The sequence below is a fragment of the Brachycentrus maculatus genome, unplaced genomic scaffold (genome assembly GCF_059751285.1).
Source record: "Brachycentrus maculatus isolate JH-2025_06_01 unplaced genomic scaffold, ASM5975128v1 h1tg000452l, whole genome shotgun sequence".
Classification (NCBI taxonomy): domain Eukaryota; kingdom Metazoa; phylum Arthropoda; class Insecta; order Trichoptera; family Brachycentridae; genus Brachycentrus; species Brachycentrus maculatus.
Window position 1 is genome coordinate 366,459 of NW_028281199.1, and position 14,049 is coordinate 380,507.

General features: G+C 28.8%; 1 protein-coding gene across 1 annotated transcript in view; it reads left to right on the plus strand.

Annotated features, from left to right (window-relative positions):
• Nucleotides 1-14,049, plus strand: part of LOC148302428 (uncharacterized) — a 173,040-nt gene that overhangs the window by 37,676 nt on the left and 121,315 nt on the right. Inside the window, exon 2 of the mRNA XM_088271607.1 lies at nucleotides 8,029-8,120. The gene's annotated coding sequence lies outside the window, so the exon portion shown is untranslated. The remainder of the gene's footprint in view (nucleotides 1-8,028; nucleotides 8,121-14,049) is intronic.

The following is a 14,049-nucleotide window of genomic DNA, read 5'->3' on the forward strand; positions in this document are numbered from 1 at the left end:
ACAGAAAAAACATCTTACTAAGAAAAATTATGTATAAACACTTTAAATAAATACTTCACCAAGTTCTCAACTGATAGCACTACAATCAGTAACACTTCCAAATGTATTGAAAATTGTAGGTATCTAAATGTGGAAGGTTCCAATACCATTGCAAATATGTGTCGCCTACTTTCAAACTCCGCCAGATTCAATTCTATAAGATTTTAAAATAAATAAAGAATGCCAATTGTGGATTTTAGTATTTAAAATATTTACATGCTTGAAAACCCTACAAAAAATACTTAACAGGGTTGTATTTCAAATTCCGATATATTCATGAAACTTGCCTTCTGACCCATATCGGCCAATCAGAAAGCGGGGATAGGTCAAAAATTATGATGACGTCATAATCGGTTTGTGTCTCGTGTTTTTATTAAATACTGAAAAAAAAATCCAAAAAATTGGAAAATTCTCTATTGCATAATATTTTATCTAAAGATGGTCAAATCTTTGAAACATAAATGTTACAAAGAGAATTTTGTTTTTTTTTGTAAAATCGACTGATACAGATCTGGCGGATTCGAAAGTAGGCGTCACATATAAAGGTTTTAAGAATTGATGCAATATACATGTATAAAATAATGGATAAAATAATGAACGTTACACAAAGTCCTATGCTCTGGGTTACTCAGACTTCCATCGTCATTCATATAAAGAGGAACAATATATGTTAAACAAACAAACTATTTCTCCTTGTACCGAAATGAAACAATGGTTAATATCTGGGCAGGTATTCTGTTCGTTATCCATCTCTTGTGAAATGGACAGCCAGCATCGCTTACGAGGTCTTCCAGGAAGTATTCTTTTGTATGGATTCTCTTGAAGAGCAATTCAGCCAGTCTATTTTCTGACATTCCAGAATCGTCTTCGCAGTATTCCCCATTTGACTAAAAACTTCGTACTGCATATTTTCAGATTTTTTCCGTTCCTTATTTGGCATCTCAACGTGTTTCCGGTTATGCACCTCAATATCCCCATTTCTGAAGTTCTTATAAGAGATTTGATTCTTGTCGTGTCTGTTCTGGTCTCTATCCCATATGTGGCACTCTGTCTTACACATGTCTCGTATATTTTTACTTTGCTTTAAATATTCGTGCGACTGTTCTTCCAGTTTTTTCTCTTAGGCACCCCGATATTACAGCTGATTTATTAACCATTAAAATATATATATATATATATATATATATATATATATATATATATATATATATATATATATATATATATATATATATATATATATATATATATATATATATATATATATATATATATATATATATATATATATATATATATATATATATATATATATATATATATATATATATTTATTTAAATAATATTTTATATTATTTGGCAACAACAACAACAACAACAGCAACATATGTAAAACAAAACAATTAAAAGATATACATTGAACAAGCCAATTATAGTTAACCACTGAAACATAAAGATTAGTACAAAATATTTAGTGTAGATCTAGGAAATGTATGAATGAATGTGTGTATATAATAGGATAGGTTTTACCACAAAGTGACTGCCGAATCAATTAATGAAATTAGAAATAAAAAGTTAAGTAAACTAATATAAATATGCAAACCAGTTATTAGACCTACTATACAATTTTCATTCCTGTAATGTTATGACTTTCCAATATGTTTTAAATGAAGTTTGCGTTCATTATTTGACAAGATCATTTACCATTTAACTCGTATTTTGTAATAACAATTTATAATTGTATATAAAATTGTTTCGCATTAAATGAGGATCGATTTCAATTACCTCCATTCATAACAGAGAACTACAGCGCTGTAACAGATTATAGTTACTTATCTACACGGTGATTCATATAAAACTGTAGTATTGATACTTAAGGAGGTTAAACTTGCCGGGTCTAACAGGTGGATTGAAATTCCCCATTTTATAAATAATTAAAAAATATAATATATTTACGTTTAAAACATTATATATTATGTATGTTTGTGTCTTAAATACTACATATATAGACACATACGTTTATAATATTCCCGACCAGTAATTCCCATACTCATTTTGGGACAAGGTATTTAGGGTTTAAAGACTGAACACACAAAATAAGAAAGTTTTTTTTTTAATAAACAAAACTAAAAAGAGTTAAATATTAAATATAAAACAATAAATGGTGAAGTAAATAGGCATATGAAACACATAATGTATACAAATGAGATCATGTAAATAATCAGTAACGTAAATATATTTCCATAAAGTATTTTTTCTGTTCGTTCATCATTTTATATACATATATGTAAATGTGTTAATTTTTTTTTACTTTTTAGATTTAATTCGATAACTTTAGAATTATAAGACCTGATTACTACATTGTTTTGTAATCTTCTATCATATGTTATGGGTTATAAAAAAATTGAATTTATTTAACTATTCTTTCTTCACTCCTTCGATTCACATGCTCAAAACATCAAACATTTAATTGGGTTTGTAATTTAATTTTTAGTAACATAATTAAATAATAAATAACATGCATTTTTATGTTTATACATATGCCCTTTCATATATTTCTAATTTATAAACTAAGCGCAATGATTTCTGATAAAACGAAGTTTTCGAAACACCGTATTAGATTTTATAAAATTATTTCTGTTACCGAATCTTCTTTCACCTTTAACATCATACTTATAACCTCGTCGTTATATTTCATAGGTAGCCATTCAAAAGTTGTTTAGAGTATTTTTCCTAGGCAGTCTACCAAAAGATAACGTAGCTTATTAATTATCTTACGTTCCTAATTTCCTGTGGATAATTATTTCAATTAATAATCTTGTTAAATCGGGATGTAATTATAATAATAATTTAGAAATCTAGATGGTCTGTGAGATACCAGTTTTTTTTAATGATATAACGTCGTTAAGTAAACCGTTCCTAAACGTTATTTTTTCCGTAACATTTTGAACCTTGTTATAAAAAATAACTAGGAGTAAAGAATATTTATTGAAATCTGAACAGGAATGAATAAGAATAAAGAAGTCTGTGTATTACATGGCTTACGATCTATTATTAACCTGTTTGTTTAAGTGGTCAATGTATTCTATCCATTACACTACTTTAATTTCGGAAATAGTATATAACCTTTAATTGAGACATTTTTCAAGTGCGAATTCTCGGCACTATCTACAGTTGAGATGAATGTGTTTTTATTATATTTATCAGATATGAGCTAGAATGGGGAAGGTTTACGAGGGGAAGGGAATTTTGCTTAGTGGGAACAAAGACAATAATGTTGATTTATTTTGGAAAAAACATGTTTTATCAGAATATATATATTTTTTAATTTTTTAATTTCTAAACTGATCATGAATTGCCTTTTGTATGTTATGGAGTGTAATAACTTGAGTGTATGTGAGTCAAATGAGTGGTTAGTTTATATTTTTATTTGATTCTGATTTTTAGATTTATTAATCCACCCACCCCTGTATGTAAATCTGGATATTTTTTTCTCGTTAGTCTTTGTATCACCCGTTGATGAAAACATATAAAGTTTTCGAAACTTGTCGTGAGTAATGAAACACAATAAGTTGTATTAAACAAGTGTTTAATGTTAAAATAATCAATATATCATTCCAAAAAGTTAATGCCAAATCAATAAATTAAATTCCTTTTTTTTACAAAAATGTTAATAATATAAGCATATAACCACTCACCGAGATTTTTATGTCTACCGGTTTCGAGACGTGTCCGTCTCTTCGTCAGGACAATCACTACGACAGCATGCAAACAATACTACCCTTCACTACCATAGCACTATTTACACAATTAAAACTACACAAAATGTTGGACACATGATTTTTGGTCGACCCGAAGACCAACATGCACTTAAGGTAGCAGCGCAAACATAAACATATTAATTATATTGAGGAAATTATTTTCAATTTATTTCTTTATCTGATCGTTATGGTATATGGAATACCTTTAAAATATACGCACAGACCTTCTATTCTGAGATGACCGTTGTGGAACCCACACGGAATGCTTACCTTTAAATATTTGCGTAACATTTGTTAAGTGTTTGAACAAACATGCACTGATATTGAACACAGGCGTATATTATATATTTCTTCATACATTACAACTGAAATAGAATACAATGATTTTCCTGTTTCTGACCCCATGAACCTCTTGCCAAAATAAGATGTCGGCAACTCTTTAAAGGCTTGGTTTTTCAATCACATCTTTATTTTAACATTCTGGAGACATCTTATATAGCAGAAAAACTTATTTTAAAATAAATTTGAGCAAATTAACTACAAAAATAAACTAAAACTGATTTATCATTCTAACTAAACGTGATAATATCCCGCATCTTTTTCATGCGATTTTGAAGTTATGCGATTTTCAAATGTAATGGAACCTATCCCTTATTTTTGCATGTAGCTCAAGTCTTTTTTATGTGATTTCGCATAAAAAAATCTTAAATTTAGGTAAGTGCAGGTTACAACCGTCAAAGTGTGATTGTGTCACTGGCTCATAGTTAAGGTCAAATCTTACATTGTATTCAAGAGATGCTTTATTTGAAAAAATAGAAAAAAAACGATTTCCCATGTGTGGATATTTAATTAAGGAAAAAGCTTCTGTTTTTATTTTTATGTTTTTTTATAAACTCTTTTATGCAATTTTTGGTATATTCATCATTTTGATTTGATGTTATGCGATTTTTAAAAATAATGGACCCTATCCCCCAGTTTTGTATGTACTTCAAGTCTTTTTTTATGCGAGTTTTTTTGCGACCCTCGTAGAACGTATTTAACGCATAAAAAGAGACCCGAGTGTACTCTATATATACAATTTACAAAATTAAGACAAATTGGAGAAAAATACATAGAGATGAATTAAGTAATTACTTTAACCAGTCAGTTTTAGATCCAAAGCACATCATTTTCTCTCATTATATTTACTTCCGTCATAGTCAGCACGTTTGGTTACCGTTCTGGAGGTCTCGATTTCAATTCCCAGGGGAGGGGGTCAAATATGTAAATACAAGTGATTTTTTCACTCTAATATTTATTCAATACTACCCTGGACTAGTACCTGAAGCGGAGGGCTGATGACCTGTCCTTCGTGTGTTAAAACTTAAGATAACACTACGTTTATATAATGGAGTGATCTATTAGTGTGAGGGTTTGAAGGGGAATGAAGAATTTTTGTTAAGTTAATTAAAGAACTAAATACTTTTTTTCCATTGAGGATTTTATTTTAAGAATAACATTGTTTTTTTAATCTGTTTCCATATTGTACATTTTTAAATATTCAAAAGACAAACGGTTGTGTAAAATTTAAAAAAAAAAGATTTTTTTTTGCTGAAAACAAAAAAAGGTTTTTACCAAAAATACAAGATATAAAACAAATTCATTCGAAGTGTTGCCGATGTCAAATTCTGAAGGACGCACATTGAAAAACGGGCCCCGTGTAATAATGGCGATGAGCTTCTGAGAAAATATGAAGTGTTGTAGTATCGATTGTGTATTTGTTAACATTAACAACGGATGCAAAGTTCAACCGAAAACATCAAAATATTGTTCAGTGAATGAGAGGAATTTCAATACTTAACGCAACCGAATATTCAACGTAATACACAATTTATGCACACACACACACACACACACACACACACACATACATATATATATATATATATATATATATATATATATATATATATATATATATATATATATATATATATATATATATATATATATATATCGTGGGTGTACTAGAAATAACGTTTACTCGAAGATATGCGATTTTGAGGAAATGATGTATATTATTAAGTTTTAAGCGTTCTATGAACTCGAAAAACACATTTATTACTGTGGAATGTCATATTAATATGGTTTTAAAAGTAAATTAAATTTTGAGTTAAGAAGCAGTTTTTTTATTTGGGCTAAAATTTATAAATAATAGGGATAAAATGATTAAGGAAACACTTGTTTTTATACAATTGAGTTTATTAATGACTACTTGTTTAGCTTCCGAAACTATTACTAATTTTGTTTCCTTAATTATTTTAACATGTCTTACCACAAAGTAAATATCGAAACGATAAATTAAATAACGGGGATTCTTAAAATAGGCATATTAATGCTAACGTTTTTTTGCCAGTATACCCACGATATTATCTATATAAATGAAAATGTTAATGTTCTTTTGTTCAAAATCCTAAATCTTAATATCTTAAATTTTGTCACAACGTCGCATTTGATTGTATTTTTTTTAATACTTGTGACAGGTTTTATTCTAAACTTTTTCTGATAAATTCGGTAAATTAAATTTACTGTCTATACACAAGCTATATTTTCGATGTGGATTGCATCAAAACACGCGTCACATTAGATCTTAAGGAAAGGTGGTATTTACGAAGTAAAATATACTCTAATTAAAAATAATTATTATTTATTTAACCTTTATCACAGTAATAGGTTTGCCATTTATCAATAAGATTAAAATTTAAAAAAAAAAAACTTTATTTAGACCTTCAGTTATTTTTACAATTCACTATTAAAAATTCATTTGTAATCCCTTTTACCTTGAACGTCAAATGTAATTAATCATACAAAATAACAGTACTTAAAAATATCTAATTGCACTCCCAACAATGCGATGACGAAAGATGCAAATAGACAAATTGAATGCCGTGGTCAAGAATATCACATTTCAAATATGACGTGTAAATAATAATGCTTTTATTAGGGGCACGCGACCAAGTACAGTGTGGTCAGAAAATTAAATTCGTATTTTAAAAATACAAATTTAGTTACTAAAATACTTGCCAATTATTTAAAGTTGAATTTACGTAAAAATCCAAATTGAGTGTAAGGAAAAAATGAATTTGCCATATAAAAAAAGTTTAAAGAAAAAAGTTTAAAGAAATAAATTTTAACATCTTTTACACAACATTTTGAGTGTGTCCAAATACTTGTTCACAAAATCTGGGTTATCTCCAATTACAATGTTTATCATCATCATATAACATCCTAGATGGAAAATAAAGTTATTTTTTAAAATGTTTTTTTCACAATGGCAGCGCTTTCTATTGAGCACAATATCAACCTAGTTTGATAATGATGCTTAATGCATCGAAACACGAATCACAATGGATTTTAAGAAATTTTGGTATTTAACTAGTTATAACATATAATTTAATTGGATAGATATTACAACAGTGATTTTATATATATTTAAAAAAAAAATTAAAATCCTTTTTTTAGTATGTAGTATTCGTTATTTTTTATCTGCTTTATTGAATTAATAACAAAACAATATTATTTATCAAATTTAATTTTGTGAACACCTTATGTCGTGATGCACGACTCACACATTACCCATACGAAAGAGATTATGGTTGTTAAGTAAAATATATGATGCAAACAAACGAAATGATATATTGTGGTAGTCATCAGTAAGCACCATAAGTTTATCGAATAATTAAATTGTCTTTGATTTGACATACCAACTTACTTCATTTTGTCAAACAACCCTTATAAAATATACGAAATAGTAAGAAAAAAATAAAGGTTATCCTATATATTTTTCTCAAATTCTATGACAGACTCGATTAGGAGTTTCTAATATCATCTTTATTTTCATTAATTGATTTGGCAGTCACTTTGTGGTAATATCTTTATATTTCTAATTAAAATTTTACTTAGTTAATTCCATGACATCTTAAAATCTACTGTGCCACGTGTTTTGATGCATTCCGGATCATTTTTACATACGGTGTTTGAAAATGCTGCAGAATACATAAATACACGTGTCACAATAGATTGTAAGAAAAAGTGGTATTTACCAGAAAAACCTTATATTTACAATCAGTATTTTTTATATCACTGCACATCAAAAGCTTTTTTAAGCTTATTGTTATATTAAATTCTAATAGTTATATTGTAATTTCATAAAATGTGTATTCACTAATTATGCTTCTATTTATTTCAGTTCCTGAAAACTTCACTGCCCTGAAAGACTGTAATCAGTAATTCACTCTCACTTTGTGAAAAGGACCCCCACCAAATCAAAATGATATTCAGGTAAGTCCTTACAATTTTAATTTTTTAAGTATATTTTTTTCAATAATATTGATTTAAAATTGCATTCCTTTAAATAACTTAATGATAACTTTGCCATTTCTTGAATGTTTTTCGCAGATACTTTGTGGCACATTTTATAAACTTTATAAAATAAAACAACTTTGTTTCAACCACTTTTTATTGGTACACTTTATCCAACTGGTTTTGACAAGAACCTTGTCATCATCAGGATTTATGTACTAATTCTAAAACATTGAAATACTTATAGTTAATTACCCTTCCCTTTCAATACCAAAAACTTCCGCGCACTCCGTACACCATATGAAAATATGATTTAAAAAACGGGAAAAAACTCCTAAATGTTCTGTTTTTATTGAGCATTGCGCAGCGAATACATTATAACTCCAAATGACAACTTGTGAGCTTCAAAGTTGTTTTATTTTTTAAAGTTTATAAAATGTGCCACAAAGTATCTGCGAAAAACATTCAAGAAACTTGCATCATAATTAAAACGATGGATATTTCGTCTCGAATTGAGACAATATTGATATAAAATTCATAGGATTTTTGTTACTGCTAACGGTACTGGAACACTTTTGATTAGGAAGACGGAAACGCGCAAATAAAGACAATCTTTTATTCATTAAAAATTACAAAGTTATAAGTGTGAAAATAACGAAATTACACCAATATATCGAAAATTACAAAACACAAGGGCGAGAAGAACAAAGCGACACCAATATAAAAACAGAGCGTGCGCGGTATACACGTTTTGAATATTATTTAATCTGAGCACACAAAATTTTGTCCGCCACCCCTTATATATGATTTTAAAGGAGCTACACGTGGTGGGGACAATATTATAAACAAAATATAAATCGATGGACTGCGTCTATTTGTTTTTCTCGCGTACATTTATTAATACTATTTTAATACATCAATTATTCTGAAAAATACACACATTTTTGCCGAAACACTCCCCTCCGTGAAACCAATCGGTTTCACCAAACGGTTCCTTTGCAATATTGATATAAAATCCATAGGATTATGTCAGAATAAATAATAATAAAAAGTAAATATTCAGGTAATTATGTTATTATCGTGCTGAAATGTCCAGCATAGCATATTGAAACGAAGTATCCGTGAAATTAGTTTATTTTCTACTCAACAATGGAGGAGAAAAAGTGAGCCACGAGCTGATATTGATGGTGTTAAGTCTTTATGGGTCAAATATGGCAATATTTCTTTGACACGCTTAACTAGGAATATTATTTCCTTTCGTAATTTTGAATTCACTTGGTCGTATTTCGTAACCAAATGTCGGCGAACAATTGAATGCCCAAATGCACTTTAAAAATGACGCTAAGACGATTTGGTACAAAAAATGCAATATTTTTAACGTCGTTATAATCATCATTAATAAAATAATATTATTAACAATATTTTGTGTGTGTCCAAATACTTGTTCACAAAATCTGGATTATCTCCAATTACAGGAGTTATTTTCATATTATTTTTAACATCTCATCAAAGATGAAGAAGAATATGGAAGTCTAATAATATGAAAATTACTCCTGTAATTGGAGATAATCCAGATTTTGTGAACAAGTATTTGAACACACTCAAAATGCTGTAAATAAATTATCTGGTCAAATTATAAGCTTAATAATAAAAATGAAAATGGTATTTTCTGGCGTTTCTCATGTGTGTGATTATAATCCAGGATTCGGACCTCACATACTAATATAAGAGTTTCTGCTTAATAAAAGCTTCTTAACATCTCACCAATAGATGTCTCTAGTGAAGTTCTAGTGATTCAAGAACAAGGTTTCTAAATTAGTTCATATATTAAGAACTTCCAAGAATTTGAATTGGTGAATGTTACACGTGTATAACGTGATCAGTTAAACCAGCCTATGACGGTCGTCAGCCCCGTAAATGCCCAGACTTCCATATTCTTCTTCATCTTTGATGAGATGTTAAAAATAATAAGTAATATTATGTTATTTTTGCTTAAATAATTCAAGCGACTTTTCATAATTACAAATTATATATATTTTTTAATGTTTTAAATATTTCATACAGGCGCATACGGGTAAACCTTCAGTGTTCATATTTTTTCGAAATTATTATTTTTTCAAAAGTATTTCAAGTACCTGCTTAAATGTGGCCAGAAATTGGAATAATCGGCGGGTGTGTATGAGAAGATGCAGTAATGTGGATGATGCGAATAACGTCTGGAAAAACTGAGTGCTGTAACGTTGTATTATCTCTGCCTATCCCTGCAGAAAGCGGTACGACGTTTAGTTACCTAGTTACCATCCAATCACTTTTCTGTCATTGTTTTGTATTGAAAAATGCAATACAAATAAATATTTTGTCACTAGGTCAGTCTTAATCTTCGGAATAACGAGTAAAAGTGTAAAATATCCGCCCGCTCCAATTCGTTTCGTCATTTTTTGCTCTTTTATTCTGATATTCATCGTGCGGTAAAAATCTATAGTAAAAAAAGTACGAAATAGCGATCAAACGGAAGTGAAACGCACGTCGAATGATCAGTGTAATGCCGTGGATTTTAGGTAATCACAAATAATGCGAGCGGATTACTTTTCCATCGATTTCTTTCAGTTATTCATTCTTTACGTCGCGCGTCGCTTTGCTAACACCCATTTTGCAAGAAGTCAGTTTTAACGCATAATTTGGTAATCAGCTCAATAGTTAACGAATACTACTATTACATTTTATATATACTCAAAGGATTATTGATAACTTGTGCTAAGTATGGTAATATAATACTCTCATTATAATTTATTTTTCATTTTGTGTGATACCATTTTTTTTTTCAAATAAGTTTCCACGCGTCTGATAGTATTTTGGTAACATCATCTTCTTCAAACCCTTCAAATCCACACCCGATGGTGCAAAGGGAACTGCATAATATAAACGCAGTGTTGTCTTAATCGTTAACATATGAAGCAAAGGTGATTAACCCTCCGATACAGGTATCAGTCAAGGGTGATATTGAATCAATATTAGGGTGAAAAATAACTCATATTTATTTAACACTCCCCCCCTTCTTCGGTAATCGAGCCCGGGCCTCTAGTACGGTAGCCGAGCGTGCTGACCATTACATTACGGAACCGGATAAAATGGTAATTTCACATATAAACAAATACTTTATTTTTTTCAATTTGAATTTTACTTGGTTTATTATCACTATGTGTATTTTTATTATTTGAATTTATTATAACTATGTTTTTCTTAAAATCTATTGTGTAACATTTTTCGATGCATTCCTCATCATTTTCAATACTAATATTTGTAAAGGATGCAAAATGCATTGGATCACGTATCACAATATATTTTTAGTAATAGTGGTATTTACCAAGTAAAATTTTAATTAAAAATGGGTAGATATTACCACAAAAAGATTGCCAAATCAATAAATGAAACATATTTCGTTAATTGATATTAATAGTTTTTTCGCGTTTATTTTATTTGACCAGCTGCCGGGTTTCTTCATTACCGATAGCTGATCAGTCTGATGATATCGGTAACGACAAGAACCATGACCAAGAATTCTATCTATGTAACAAATCAACCAAAGATGCTGCCACAAACTCAAACATTAAGAGACGTGAAAATAATATGATATTATTATGAATTCCAAAAAACAAATGAGTAGCACGGTTGTCAAATATGGGTTGAATGGTAAATGTTACGCGTAAATAAATTTATCACATAAACCAGTCTGAGACAGGTTGTAAGCCTTGTAAATACCCAGATATCTTCTTCTTCATCAATGTTGATATATCAAAATGTATCATTATAGCTAACTGTTGGTTCGAAATTACTGTGTACTCATCCGCTTACGCCAAAATAATATAAGCATTCGAGTATTTTTCTGTAGTTTACTAGCCAGAACGAAATTATTGTAATTTATAATTTATTGAAAAGCGAGATTAATTGAAGAAAGGCCTTTTGCAGCAACGTTTCTTTATTCAATTATTGCATTAAACATTTTATTACACACATTTCTATGTTTTTATGTATTTTCAATAATAATAATAGCGTCACGAAATACAATCTTTCAATGCGTAAATCATTGCAACGCAAAACGTTGTAATGCCAAAGCATTATCAATAAAGTTTTATGAAAATAATTTCAATTTATATACATATTACTACATTTAGTATTGCAAAAATTAATCCAAATGAGAATATCAGTTATCGATCATAATAAAGTAATAAATCGTAACACACTTAGTAAAAAAAAAGGGGTGGCGAAATATTACATAAAACTAAGAGTAGTTCCTAATATATATAATATTTGCAGGGGCGTGCCTCCCAAACAGGAAGAAAAACAGTGCCTATCCTAACTTACTAGTTAGAATAGGCCTAGTGATATATGAAAACTCAACCAGTACCTACCCTACCTAACCTTACTAAGTAGTACAAGCTTGCCTTACTACCTACCTCAATTACCTAATCTTATTAATTTATTTATATATATATATATATATATATATATATATATATATATATATATATATATATATATATATATATATATATATATATATATATATATATATATATATATATATATATATATATATATATATATATATATATATATATATATATATATATATATATATATATATATATATATATATATATATATATATATATATATATATATATATATATATATATATATATATATATATATTTATATATATATATATATATATATATATATATATATATATATATATATATATATATATATATATATATATATATATATATATATATATATATATATATATATATATATATATATCATATTTATATATATTATACGTAGAATATCCGTCTTCTTACAGACGTGTATATTCGCAGCTTTAAGTTAACATAAACATTTGTGTTAAAACAATCGGCGCAATTCTCGCTACGTGATACAGAATCATTTGGAAGCAAACAAAGAATCTCGCTCATTGCGGCGTTTATAAGCGGGAGATGAGATCGTGCAGAGAGCAGCCACCGAGCATCGCCCATCAGCTTGGCTACTTCGTGTATTGTTAAATCGAGAACGAAGCTAACACTGCAAGACTAAACGGCGCTATATAAAAAAATACATTGTAGTATATATGAATGCACAATAAAATAATTGAACAAATTACCCCGGTTTAAAAAAAAATTATAACCTTAGCCTCTGTTTAAGTAGCTAAAAAATCTTCACTAAATATCCCGTATTTTAAATCAATCACTTAACAATATTAACTTTATATTTTTTAACGTGTTAAAAGTGTGTTTGATGGCTATTTGACCAAGTAAATCACTTAACCAGCCTATGACAAGTCATAAGCTCTATAAATACCTAGACTTCCATGTTCTTTTTCATCTATGCAGAAATATCAAAAATGTATACGTAAATAGATATTGTGAAGTAAAAAATATTATATTACATAACAGTTTTATTTATCAAATATTAACAAAATATTTAGCATACTGAGTTTAAAGTAGGCACTGAATTTAATAAACAACATTTAAAACTTCTGGTAACTTCAACCTATTTACGTGATACACAACAAAAGAAAAAGCTCACAAAAAAGTAATCCGTGAAATCTTTGAAACTTTCTTCTTCAGCAGATATATAATTATTTAAAGCGTATTATTGGTTCAAGAAGCACTATAGTTATTCTAATAATCTGCTCGTCCAGCGCGTGCCTGGGGCGCGTGCCGCCCCGCACAGAACGGAGTATACGGCACACAACTAGAGTATCTATAATAATATATTAGCCATCACTGTCTGCGTGTACGGCCTGTATACTACTTTGCGGCGGTGTTAGTTTGGTGTAAAGTGACTAGGTTATATGGTACACTAAGGAGGATCGACTTTTTTAGGAAATTCATGTTAAGTA